This window comes from Amblyomma mixtum, chromosome 2, assembly GCF_055824585.1.
Source record: "Amblyomma mixtum isolate Tamu chromosome 2, ASM5582458v1, whole genome shotgun sequence".
Lineage (NCBI taxonomy): Eukaryota > Metazoa > Arthropoda > Arachnida > Ixodida > Ixodidae > Amblyomma > Amblyomma mixtum.
The window spans coordinates 36105964-36118666 of record NC_143013.1 but is presented as its reverse complement, the minus strand read 5'-3'; the positions used below and the strand labels follow the sequence as shown (position 1 = coordinate 36118666).

The window sequence follows — 12703 nt, the reverse complement described above, 5'->3', positions numbered from 1 at the left end:
TTTTTTTTGCCACGGCACAGAATAACCGATGTATATCATATTGAGTCAGTGTTTATGCAGGGGGCTATAAAATAAAACTTTTCAGGTGCCGATTGAGTGGGGTACAGAAAATTGTGCAGCGTTGCGCAAAACCACAACGCATACAAGAATTGCTCATCGACAATATACATAGACTATTTCAATTTTTATCATGGTTGGTTCGTCGCTCACAGGCGCTTAATGAGGCGTCGAAAGCCATTTTCGCAACGGGACAAACCTGTGTCTCCGGTGTCTTTACAAAATGTCTACAAGCCTGGAAGTAAAAACCGCCGTGTATGTAGCGCAGTCTTGCGGGAGGTACCGATTCGCAGCTGGCTTTATCAAATTTCCGTTAGAAAACGAACGCAAACGATTTAAGGGTAACCTTGTAAAAGCGATGCATTCAAGGCCTAAGCAAGTGCATTACAACAGTTTCTCAGAATTTAAGAAACAAACCTGTTCGCAAAATGACTGGTGTAATAAGCAAAGCGTCCTTCACTGTAAAACATGCCTGCTGAGTGAACGAAAAGAAATTTAAAGGGCACACTTAAGCTATACCTTGAAGGTGTGCCGCGATGTTAATAGGTCAATGGAAATACATGCGGAATTGGTCATTCTCTACATCCCTAAAACCATGGCAGTCCTCATACAACTCCTGGTGCAGTGGTGCAGCGGTTAGGCGATGCGCCACTGCCCTGCGATGGCAGGTGCTGCCACCTGTGGGGCTTATGACACCGAGGTTACTGTTCCCGAGTAACCTATCGCGGTCAGTCATTATTTTAAGTTCCGCCTGCCACGATGGGCAGTTTGCTCACAATCCGGTGGACAGGATGCGATGACACCACAAGATCACGTGATCTAGGTGGCCCACCTATCACCTAGATGGGCCAATTCTCTAGCGATTTTTTTCGTGGATTTTTCACTCCCGGCCAACGACGTCGACGTGGATGCCGGCTTTTCTGCGACATGGGTTGCTCCATGCTGTCTCGTTGAAAATAATGATGGACGCCTAATGGGTGAGGGGCGTTTCCGCAGTCAACGCAAAGAGTCATGGGAAAATCGTCTGCTAGCTACTTCCGGTTCCAAATTGCTCAACTGATTGCATGTTTCGTCCTATTCACCGCGTAAGTTGACATCGTTTATGTGATAAATAACTCTTGGTACTAGTCACTGATTGCACTGAAGCATCGAAAGAGAAGCCCGTACTACGTATCTGCATGACCTGAGCGCTTAAATGGACAATCTAGAGAGGTAAGCGTTTTTTTCATGGTTGATATATGCCGGCCGCCGTATAGTCCATGTCTGTTGTGCATATGCGCTGAAGATGATTTCGTGCGCGTTTCGACATGTTTAGCGCATAAGTCATTATACAGCCGTTTTTTGCCGCACTTTGATAAACTGCAATCTGTGCAGCTGATTAGAATCTCGTATTTTCCTGACAGCGTGTAGAGCCGCCAGTGTGCTAGCAGACGACCCATATATGCCACTGCGCGCGGCGCGCGTCTCAGCACATCGCATGATGCAGTCATAAATAGCCTTGTCGCCTTGTGCACGTGGCATTTCATGTGAGAACACGCAGGAAAACGCCGCAAAGGAGAGTAGAGGCGCTAGATTATAGATGCCACGCTGTGTTGTACGGAGCTGCGTGAATAAAATGAAATGGCTCGCCCGCGTGTTCCGGAGCAGAAATATTTTATCGAGTACTTACTGCTTTCAGTGATCCGTTGGAAATACGTTGCATGAAGTCAAGGTCACCACGTTACTTACTTCAATCGCATGTGTGATTGGCCCTGCGCTGCGCAACGTACCATATCAGAGCGAAAAGTGCGTTAGGTACCAGGCTCCTTTCGTCACCCTAAAATCACAACTGCGGCAGGCTACAAGGCGAATCAACTTGCAGACTGCGCATGAGGCGAAGGTGAATTTCTCTTTCGGTGCTTCAGTGTAATCAGTGACTAGTACCAAGAGTTGTTTATCGCAGAAACGATGTCAACTTACGCGGTGAATAGGGCGAAACATGCAATCAGTTGAGCAATTTGGAACCGGAAGTAGCTAGCAGACGATTTTCCCATGACTCTTTGCGTTGACTGCGGAAACGCACCTCACCCATTCCATTATACGTTGCTAATGCAATCGCATTAACAGCTGTTGATGCCTATACCGGGAAATGATGTAACTTGCGGTTTGATGACGTCACTTCCTTGCAGTCGATGGAAATGCTGTGGTTTGGTGTCGTAGTGTACTCTCCAGCCAATGGGAATGCTCCGCTCTGGTCATGTAACTTTCCCTCAGCCAATGGAAATGCTCCCGTCTGGTGATGTCACTCTTCGCCAGCCAATGGGAATGTTCCGGGTCTGGTGACGTCACTTCCTTCCTGACAATGGCCAAAATTTGTGACCAAAACGTGTTTTGACCACACGGGGCTTGCAATGCTGTCGTATTAAAAAAGAAAACAAAAAAACCAAGACCACTGTGCTGTTAAGAAACGGTGAAGGATGGAGCTGCTCGAAGCTAAGCGTTGCGAAACGACTGTGTTCGTTCTGACAGCTCAGGGTGGCCGGAAAAACCGAGGCGGCGACGACCGCGACTGACCAAACTCATTCCGAAAAGCGGAAGCTCGCCAGCTGAGACGCGTCTGCAGGAAGAAAAAAAAAAGAAACAGTGAGTGGCGGTGAGGCGGACCGGGTGCGAGTTTTCCATTCTTCCGCCGTTCCCACTTTCTGCGGACGTCGTCGTCCAAACTTCGCATCCTCCTGACAAAGCCAAGGAGGGAAGCCCAGAGGCCTCTCAGAAAATGCCGGGTCCTGATTCATTCGATTGCAGCAGCCCAGACGCGCGCGCTCGCGGTCGGGGACGTACGTACGTCATCCAAGCGGTCTTCTCCCCCCCCCCCCCCCCCCCCTCCCTTACACTCTTCTATATAAGCCCTGTTTGTCCTGTCTTTCAATCTTCTTTTTTTTTTTGTTTTCTCCTACACTACGCACAATGGAAAGAAAAACAGAGCACCTCTCCTTCCGTCCTGACCACTCTGCGACGCTTAGCGCTCCAGTTGGGGATTGGAATCCTCCGGTCCCATACCCTCCTGTACCAACGGCTTCCCGACAGAAAAACAAAACAAACCTGTCGCCCCTCGGTCTGTGAGAGCCCTGTCGCTTCTGGTTCGGTGTGGTGGGCTTCCCCGCAAACCACTCCGGTGTCAGCCAGCCTCTTTCTCTTTGGTCCGATGCCCCAGCTCCTGCTGCTCCCCGTCCCCAGCCTCGGCGTCTTCTTTCCCCAAACGCGTTCGGTTGGGGGAAGGCGTCGGCGCGCGACACAGCCATCAAGCTGGCGAGACAGCCACAATCCACGACGCGTCCCTTCCGTGCACGCAACCCTACGCGGCTGTCGGTCTGCTGTGTGGAGCGTTAGTTTCGTATGCTTCTCCCCCGTGTCGGAGAGCTAGGGACGATAGCTGTGGCCTTAGTGGCCGGAGTTTCCTGCATTGCACAAGAAAGGCTGCAGCAGTGTCCTGGGCTACTTTTGTGGCCATCGTTCGGTGCACAAAGCATTCCCGGCAGACCATGCTCGGCAAGAAGGTGCAACGTGCATTGGTTTCAACCTGTAGTTGAAAATTTTAATGCCGGTAGTGGTATGCGAGGGAGCCTTGAAGTAATGCGTTGTTTGAGGATCTTCGTTACGCCAAACCGACTTGTTTACAAAAGTTTGAATAGTAGACAAGGTAGAAACCTGGGCACGTTGGTTTGTCATTATCGCTACAGCGCAAAAGACGAGGAGGAGACGAGTACAAGACAGGTTCAGCGCCGTGTCTGTGTGCTCGTCTCGCCCTCGTATTTTGCGTGTAGCGATAATCTGAATGGTAAATGAGAGGAACAGCGTTTATTGAAGAAACACTCGAAAGTTGTGGGGCGGGACATCCCAGAAGAAGCGGCACCTCCTCAGGCCCTTTCGTTATTCACTGCTTAGGAGAGCAGAAAGTTGCGCTAGTTGAACGATATGCATACTGAAATAATTTGTGCAGAAACACGAGGACTAAGCCAAGAAAACCTAAGGACGTCCTTGTTTATGCTCGGCTTAGTCCTCGTGTTTCCGCGCAAATTTTTTTAGTAAGAAATTTTTTCAGTGTGCTATTCATTGCTCCCGCGTTTTTTCTGCGTGCAGCTTAGTTAAGCGAGAGAAAACTCTCGCAAAAAACTTTTAGGCATTTTTCTTTTGCAGTGAAAGGCTGCGCGAAAACGGATTCTCATAACACTATGCTTGCAAGCTGTCAGGGTGAATTCCAAAACAGCAGTAATAAATATTGATATATTACATATCCGTCTATCACTGTATAGAAAGTAAAGCAAACATAAGGTAACAAATCAAAGCTCTAAGAATCAACATTAGTAAACGCTTCATGTCTTTTGTTCATTGCATGTGCTAACAGTTGTGCCTTAAGTGCTAGCGCTAACTTTTTCATATGGGTTTTAATTGTGCCTTTTGAACGCCTCTTCCTGTAAGTGTATGTGCCGGCTCCTCCCCCTTATGTATTACACTTGCACGAGGGCGCTTGGGGTAGAGTGTGTGTGTGAATAGATAAAACACTCTAAAAGAAATAACCCTTAGTAGTTTAGCGCTCAGAAGGAACGCTCGAGATGAAATGTGAAATGAAAACGTGCAGCGTGCTTCAATCTCACCACTGCTCGAGAGAACAGGCCTAATCAAACCATATTTCATCCATCAAAGGCGAAAACATGGCACTTCACGCATCTACCATTGTGTGCGCTGCATCCAACTGACACAATGGGTCGCAGTCCTATCGTGCCCCGTGCGGCACCTTATTGCGATCTAGTTTGGACCTGCGAGCTGCTCTGGACGGACGCGATGTTGGGGGCTGCCTCGGCGGATCGCCGTCATCTCGCCCTTGACCGATCCCGCTCGTAACGTGGGTCCAAACGTGCTCCGGCGCCGGCTGCAGGCGATGTGCTGCGAACTTGAGCGGCGTTCGGAATGCTTGCCCAGTTTATTCCCGCAAGCGTGACGCGGGTGTCGTAAAGCAGTTATGCGAGGGGCGCAGATCCGTTCCGTCGCAAAGCGTTGAGAGGGTGTCCGTGTTTGAGCCTTGCTAGGGATTCCTTGTCTTAATGGAGACAGGGAAAGTGGTGGATTCGGAGGAAATGAGTCTTCTTTGTTCTTGAACCCGTTTGTGTATCAGGGAGGGTTACCGTGGCCTCTAGTGTTACCGACGTCGTAGCAACAAGTTGTCTTTCGTAAACAATAAAAAAAAAATCCTTTAAGCTTTCGGAGGGTCGCTTGGTCACCTCCTTGCCATTTGAGATAAAGCATAGCTTTGTTCGCATATAGGCCAGCCAAAAGTTGCCATTTATGGATATGTGACCTGCGGCTGTGCTTTCTGAGATATAAAGTGTGGCCTTTCATCCTTAATTGTGGGCCGTAATACTCACTTTTTCACATTGAACAACAACAAAAGCTATACCTTTTTTTTTTCGCAAAGAAAGAAATAGTTCGTATGTTATTCAACACATATAGTTTATGCTGCGATTGATTTCCTTGTTCCCTTGGTTCCAAGCTATTTTGAAGGCAGGAAGGGATTTGATCTCCTGAGGAGAAATACGTGCGTCGGGAATTTAATGGGAAAAGGGGCTATCGTGGAAAGCCGATCTCAAGACTATCTTAGAGTAAACTTTCAAGAACAATTCGGAACACTCATTAAAAGCACATTTTTTCTGACCACATGGTAATTCGCCTGTTGCCTTACAGACGCGATGGTCTCCTGCGGAAAAGCGCAATGATAAAAATTAAGCTGAAACAGCTCTCGCCATTATAGTGTTCGGGAGTCTGTATGCAGTTCTTTCCCGGAGCTTAGGTGCATCAATGACATTTCCGGAAGATATTACGCAATTAATAATAAAGAAAAGAAAAGCTCGATCAAAACGAGTCCCTCGGATGCTAATTATCAGTCTAGGTTATCGTTTATTTCTAGGATGAGACCCATGTCTATTCGTCTCGCTTCAACTTTACACCGCCGAAGCAGTGTGATGATAGGTTTCAATTAAGGTAAGATTTAAAAAAAAATATTAGTTATTTGTATGGGTGCACTTTGCTGTTTTTATATTTAAAAAGCTAAGTCTACATCATTTAGCGAATGACTGTCTTTTAGTTTAGAACTAAGGAGATAGCGAGGCTTTAAGTGCTTGAAAAGGGAATGTCTTCGGTTATTTTCTGCAACCGTCTCAGGTGCTTGCTTATGAGAAATTCAAGCCCCGAAGCCAAATCACATTTTACTCCTCGAGTGCAGTTAGGAAATAGGCTAAGCTGAGTATAGAGCATTTTTTAATAACGTACACGTGGAGTCTACGTCGATGCAAGCAGGTCCTGCAGGCGACTCCACCGGGTGCAGTTCTCAGGCCTGCACGCGAAAACCATCGCCGTTTTCGTGCACATATTCCTCGACTCCCTGTGCATAACGCATGAGAACCAAGTTATCGAGACGGCGCCAGCGAAAGCGAGTTCGGGGGCGTGGCGCTTCATCTTCGCACCCTTTTCTGTTCGTCACAAAGCCGGCACTTCCAGCCACAAGAGCCGAACTTCAAAGCTAGAGCCAAATTACTACCACATTGATTTAAACAAAAATACCAAAAAGCGGAACTGCTGCTATGTGAACGAGGATTGAAATGAACCTTCAAGGATAGAAGCACGGTATTATATTAACGTATACCCCGACAGAATGCTGCCAGACAAGAGTCTAATGGAAAAGGAATGCTTTCAGTAGGAACTCTATACTTGACTGGTTCGCTCGCACAGAGTACTGAGGAAAGGCACGAAACCCAATAACCCACGGAACCTAATTTAAGAGGTAGAATCGGTCGACACATGCACTCGCTGCAGTATTGATGAAAGCAACGTCCATTGAAAGCCGACTGATTACGCGCTCTGTCTGCATTTGTTTGAACCAGGAATTAGGCTTGGTGGGGGAGTAAATGTCAGTGGGCAACTTCAGTCTACCACATGACGTGCTCTATGAGTTTATATTCTGTACGAATATTTATAAGTTTCTCAGAAAATGTTTCGCATCAAACCATGGTTCTTCGTAGTTGTTTTTTTTTTCTTTAAGAAAGGAAATGGCACTGTAACTGTCACATCTCGGTGGAAACCTGAGCCGCGCCGTAAGGGAAGAGGTAATGGAGGGATTGAAAAAAGGAAGGAAGGAAGAGGTGCCGTAGTGGAGGTATTGTGCCAGTATATTCTAGGCACTATAGTGGAGGGCTCTGGAACAAAATTAGCAGTGGCTTAGCTCGGCTATGCCAGGATATACGTAGCGAAAGAGAGCGCAACGGCGAGTCAAGCCGTGTGACGTCATACCAAACGGCGGCGGGGGCTCCGTGGCGAGGCGCGCGGTGTGACGTCATGCCAGATGGCGCGGCGAGCGTGCGGTGTCCACCAGCTGCGGCGGTTGCTAGGCAACGGCACAAGGTCGGGGTGAAATCGCAAGTTCAATGTAGCGTTCGCTACAATAATATCGACTACCTGGTGACTTTTAACGTCCACTGGCACCACACAGAACCTCGATTTACCAATTTCTCGTGCGACGAATTCCTTAGTGCTTCCTGTGATTTAAGTCTTTTTTCAATTTGCAGACTGATACAGAGAACCCATTTTTGACCGAACAGGGGATCAGGGGAGTCATCTGGCTCCCCCCCCCCCCCCCCCCCCCCCCCGGCATAACGCGTTGAGTACACTCGCTTTCTTCAGTGAGTCCATTGCCTTACCATTCCGGTCACCGTATTGCGTACGATCACATAAAAAAATATACAAAAATTTCCTTGCCGTGGAAGGCATCCAGAAAAGGGAAACCGTCGCGCAAAGAGAGAACAGATTAGCCCAAGGTTTTCGCTTTCTTCAGCATACCCGGTCTTCAGCTAGCTGAGGGTCGCACCAGAATCGGCGTCACGCCGCTGAAGGGGCACGCATACCGTTTCCCAGGAGACACCGCCACGCCGCCTCCCAACCAGGCCGGCGGCGAAGCAAAGCGCACCCCAATCGGGTACGTCGCTTATTCCCTCTCTCTTTCGCTCGACTCCTGATCGCGTTATGCACCTTCGCTTTCTTCCCACCTCACGCACTCTATTTCGGTTCGCGCTCCCAGTTTCCCTATTTCGTTATCCCATTTCCTCGCTCTGCGCCTCTCTCTCTCTCCATCCTGTGCTTATCCTTTGTTACCATTACTTCCCCCTCGCAGCCACGAGGGTAAACCGATGAACGAACGCACGAAGAGGGAATGAAAGAGGAGAACATGGGGCAGAAAGATCGATCCCACACTCGACCAACACGTCAAGCATTCTTCGCGGTGCCGGAAACGTGGCGATGACTAACGCACCCCGAATCGTGAGCCTTGATTCAAACTCAACCTCCCTCGCGAGTTCCTCTCTTTCCATGGCTGGCTGTTGTGTGTACGGCTCCGGGCGATTCCGGTCTACGTGCCGATTGGCCGGACCTCGTTGTGTTTGTTGCTGAAGCCGTCGCACTCAGCTTCTCTTAATGTGTGCCTGTTTTTTCCTTTTTTTTTTCTATAGAGGAAAAAAACAGAAGAAGCGGTGACGTGCCACGAAAAAGCGCAGTGACGTACCATCAGCAAGAAATGAAACGCGAACAAGGGAACTGAACCACGGACAGTAAAATACGCAGCTCTTAGCGAGGGGAAGCTGAATACTGGTTTCTATTATATTATTTTCGAAGGTGCAAAGACTCTTCTTTAGAAGTGTTATTGAACCTCGCTAGTATTTTTAATTCAGACGCTAATAATTTGGCGTTATTATGTTGCCACCTACGTTTTCTTGTTCGCGTTTCATTCGTTCCTGATAGTACGTTTGACTGGCTCTACTGCCTTATTGCAGAGCGAACGATGAGTGAAATGCGGTAGTATTGGGAGCAATTAATATAGGATGCGTTCTTCGTTAGCATTGTAATTTTATTCTGACCACCAACCAGCAAGAGAGGGAAATAAAAAAAAGGAAGCTTCTTCGCATAAATGTTACGAGTACGAATCTGAGTTATGTCACAGTTCTGACTTTGTCGAGAATATTTTCGGTGCATAGCAAGAATGACCATGCCACAGATGGACGGTTACAGAGACGATAATTGTGGACTGTCCTTAAAATTTTGAATTCCACTAAATTTTTTTCGCTTTGCAGATCACTAGGTGAATTGGATTAAGGGTGCTTTGGGTTATAGCACTTACTAGCATTAGTTGCAGTATACATACTTTAAAATCATGTTGAATTACCTCCTACCGGAAATGCATAGCTACATGCTTAGTCTGATAAAAGGAGGCAGTAAAGAGAAATACCAGTTGCTGCTAAATTGATATATTAGCATCCATACATTCGAAATAATCATTAGCCTAACTACGAGAACAGAGCTTGTCTAAGCAGCGCAAAACGTCGCAATAGCGAAAGGCTTGAGTACCGCCCCTATAGAATTTCTAGGTAAGCTCGGTAAAGTGATTACTTTCCTGGCCACATTTCGCTCATCCCATTCGCGTGCAATATTATTTTGACGAAAAATGCCGTTGAAGTAGGCAAATAGCCCGACGAGCACTATTTAAATACAAAAACGTGAAGTGTCGCTTGCAAATGCCCCTCTAGTTTCGCATGCTAACCAATGGGTCTGCGTGAAGGAGTCGTGTATAGACACTCGAGGAGCGCAGGCAAGCGCGATATCTCAAGGCCGTTCGCGCTTTTTGCAAACGGTGAATCGTGCACAGTAATAAGCTGGAATTATGGTGAATAGTATGGTGGCGCCATCTGTGGATAAACATTTTAACGATGATCCGTGCGACTAACGGGAAAAGCGGATTTTTTTTATTTTGTTCTTACTGAAATATCCGCCATTACGTCTGATTCGCAAGAGAGATGACGCCCAAAATGACGTAACATTCCCGGTGTTTCCTGAGGAAATAGAGGGGGGTGAATGGAGAAACGTGAGCTTTTGACACAGAAAAAGCAAACAAAATGTTGGTAATGTTCACGCGGGGTAATATATAAGTATCGTGTACCTTTTTGTTTCCACTGGTTTTCCCTTCAGTGTGCATTTAGAATCAGTATTAATAGGCAGTGTTCACCAGCGATTACATCGCGACTCTTTTAGTGCAGACAAAATCTACCAGGCAGCACCTCTCTTTGACAGAAGCGCCGAACACCTTACGTCAATATCGGCGACAAAATTAGAATGCGCGAACGCTGTTTCTATGTAATGAAGAGACCGACAGATGACGCAATCAGACAGCTAGCTGGATGGGGGGTATTAGGTTTCGTGCCGCTGACGGTCGTCGCGGCAGCATATTTTTTGCAGAGAGAGAATAAATCGAATCGCATTATTGACCACTGGTTATTTTAGTAAGCGCGACAGACGACAGTGAAAAAAACTGCGAAGCAGGCTTATTGAATCAATCAATTCTGTCTCGCGCCTGTGCATTTATAGCATCACATCGGACTGTCCGCAAATGTCTGCTTTCTACGGAAATCTACCTTTATTCGCTGCAGAAACCGGCACCTCCTGGAAGGCTGCGACGACTGTCAGGTGCTGAAAAAGAAAGAAAAACAAAAATGCGTAAGTTTTCTTGTCAGCGTAGTTAGTAGAACACATATCTCTGTGCAGTTGGCTGCACGAACAATGTTACTTTTGTCACGTTATGTGCCATTCATTTCCTGAATAATGATTTTGAATTATTGTTGATTTATTGTCGAATTATTGATACAAAGAGCAAAAGGCGAAGAAGCAGAAACTTCGTATATATATATATATATATATATATATATATATATATATATATACCGAATATCAGCGAATGTCAGCTACATTGACCCTTTTCGCTTTAGTTATAGTTGTCATTCACCATGTCAAAGTAATCAAAAATGCTTCTCCTCACTAATGGTCAGATGTCATGACGTGAGTCCGAAACTGAAGCGATCTAAATAAACATACGATCGCATTTATACCAGAGCGAAATTTGCCCTACTGTAGAAAAAATACACGTTGAGCGCAGCTGCTCTGAGCACTGTCTTCTTTTCAACTACCGCAGCAAGTACTTCTTTGTCACTGAAGCAACCTTCCTTCAAAACAGCATCAACTCGAAAAAGAAACGTAAGAAGCCAAAAAACACCTTTCTTTATGCCGAAGCAAACATAAAGATGGCCAGAGGAGCCTGGAGAATTAAAGGGGGTGCGAACGAGAAGAAGGCAAGCGGCGACAAATGGGCAGACGTGGCGACGACCTAATTTGTCGGAATTCCGGTCCCCGCATTGGGAAACGCTCGCGCCCTCCGCTTAACGAGCCTGCTGGGTGTCATGGTTGGCCGATCCCTCGGCTTTCGGGCTAATTAAACGCCCCGAAAGGCGCCCCTTACCAGCGCCGCGAGACGGAGAAGACCCCCGATGCCGCCTCTGCTGACGACGAGGGTCTCGGAGCAAAAGGCGTCGGGGCAAACGCGAGCCAAGAGGAGATGCCGCCGCAGCGTCGAAGTCCGTGGTAGCGCTAACGACTAGCGGGCACTTAGGCGACGCTAACTCCTGACGCGTCGGCGTGTTTCAGCAGCTGACAGAAAAGTGCATGAAGCCACGTGAATGTATAGAGCAAGGCAAAATCAAGGGATAAAAACTGTGATCGCACTGGTGTAAAGGGTCCCGTCCGTCAGTGCAGTCGTGACAAGAGCCCGAGAGGTGGCCACCAGTTTCCGCTGACGGTCACCTAGCAAGATTAGCTAACCTCTCCATATATATATATATATATATATATAAGAACCTTAGCGTCCTTACTCTGGCACAAAACGTTATTACATTCAAAGTATCCAGTAAGAGGAGAGCGATGGGAATCTTTTACACAGCTCAGCGATTTTCTAAAACTTTTAAAAGCACTTTAAAGAGCAATATTCTTTTCCGAACACAAAACCGCCGGTGGTAAACCGGTGTCCAGATTAGTCATAAAGCCCATGCAGTGTTGTGTACATCTCTGCATGAGTTGAATAATCATCACATGATGCTCCGACATAAAGCGTTTTGCTTGAGTCTGCAATGAACCACGCTTTCCTGCCACCAACTACCCTTACGTGAGTCCTCTAGAGCCCGGCCGGCATCGTGGGGTAAATAAGTTTGACAGAAGCTAGCCTTTTTTTGAAGGATAGCAATCTAGTTATCGGAGTAATGAAGAGTGGGAACATGGCCTAGTAGATGAAGTAGGACAGCGCTCTTGGCGAGATTTAGGCGCCCGCAATGCGCTGTCCGCTACTGCAATCCACTCACACCCGGATTCAACTGCACCCGCTCTGTGGCTGGTGAGGGGCGGAAGATGGCTTTCGGGACCCATCTGCGCATGTGCAGTCGATGTCTGTAACGAGCACGCATGCGCAGATGACACCGCGAAGGTGCAGCACGCGGCAATTGATCTCGCCTCGCGGTGTGCTCAAACTCTGATTTACAGGTTGGCGACGCAATGGGACACGGGATAGGGGGTATGCGGAGCGTGAATTAGCGTAATAGTACGGCGGCAGAGTAGCAAGTTGTCCTTATGACCTCTGCGAACAGAAGTTCCTGTCGGTGTGGCACGAATGCCGAGTTCTCATTTCGCTGGTGTACGTGCGTCTTCAGGAAAACAAGAACAACTTATATAATATTTCCATGCAATAGTGTACGCG

The 12703-nt window shown here is 47.4% G+C and overlaps 1 protein-coding gene across 1 annotated transcript in view; it reads right to left on the bottom strand.

Moving 5' to 3' along the window:
- The window catches only part of LOC149358978 (plexin-B-like), a 174965-nt gene that overhangs the window by 138262 nt on the left and 24000 nt on the right, over window positions 1-12703 (bottom strand). Inside the window, exon 2 of the mRNA XM_089571152.1 lies at window positions 10542-10596. The gene's annotated coding sequence lies outside the window, so the exon portion shown is untranslated. The remainder of the gene's footprint in view (window positions 1-10541; window positions 10597-12703) is intronic.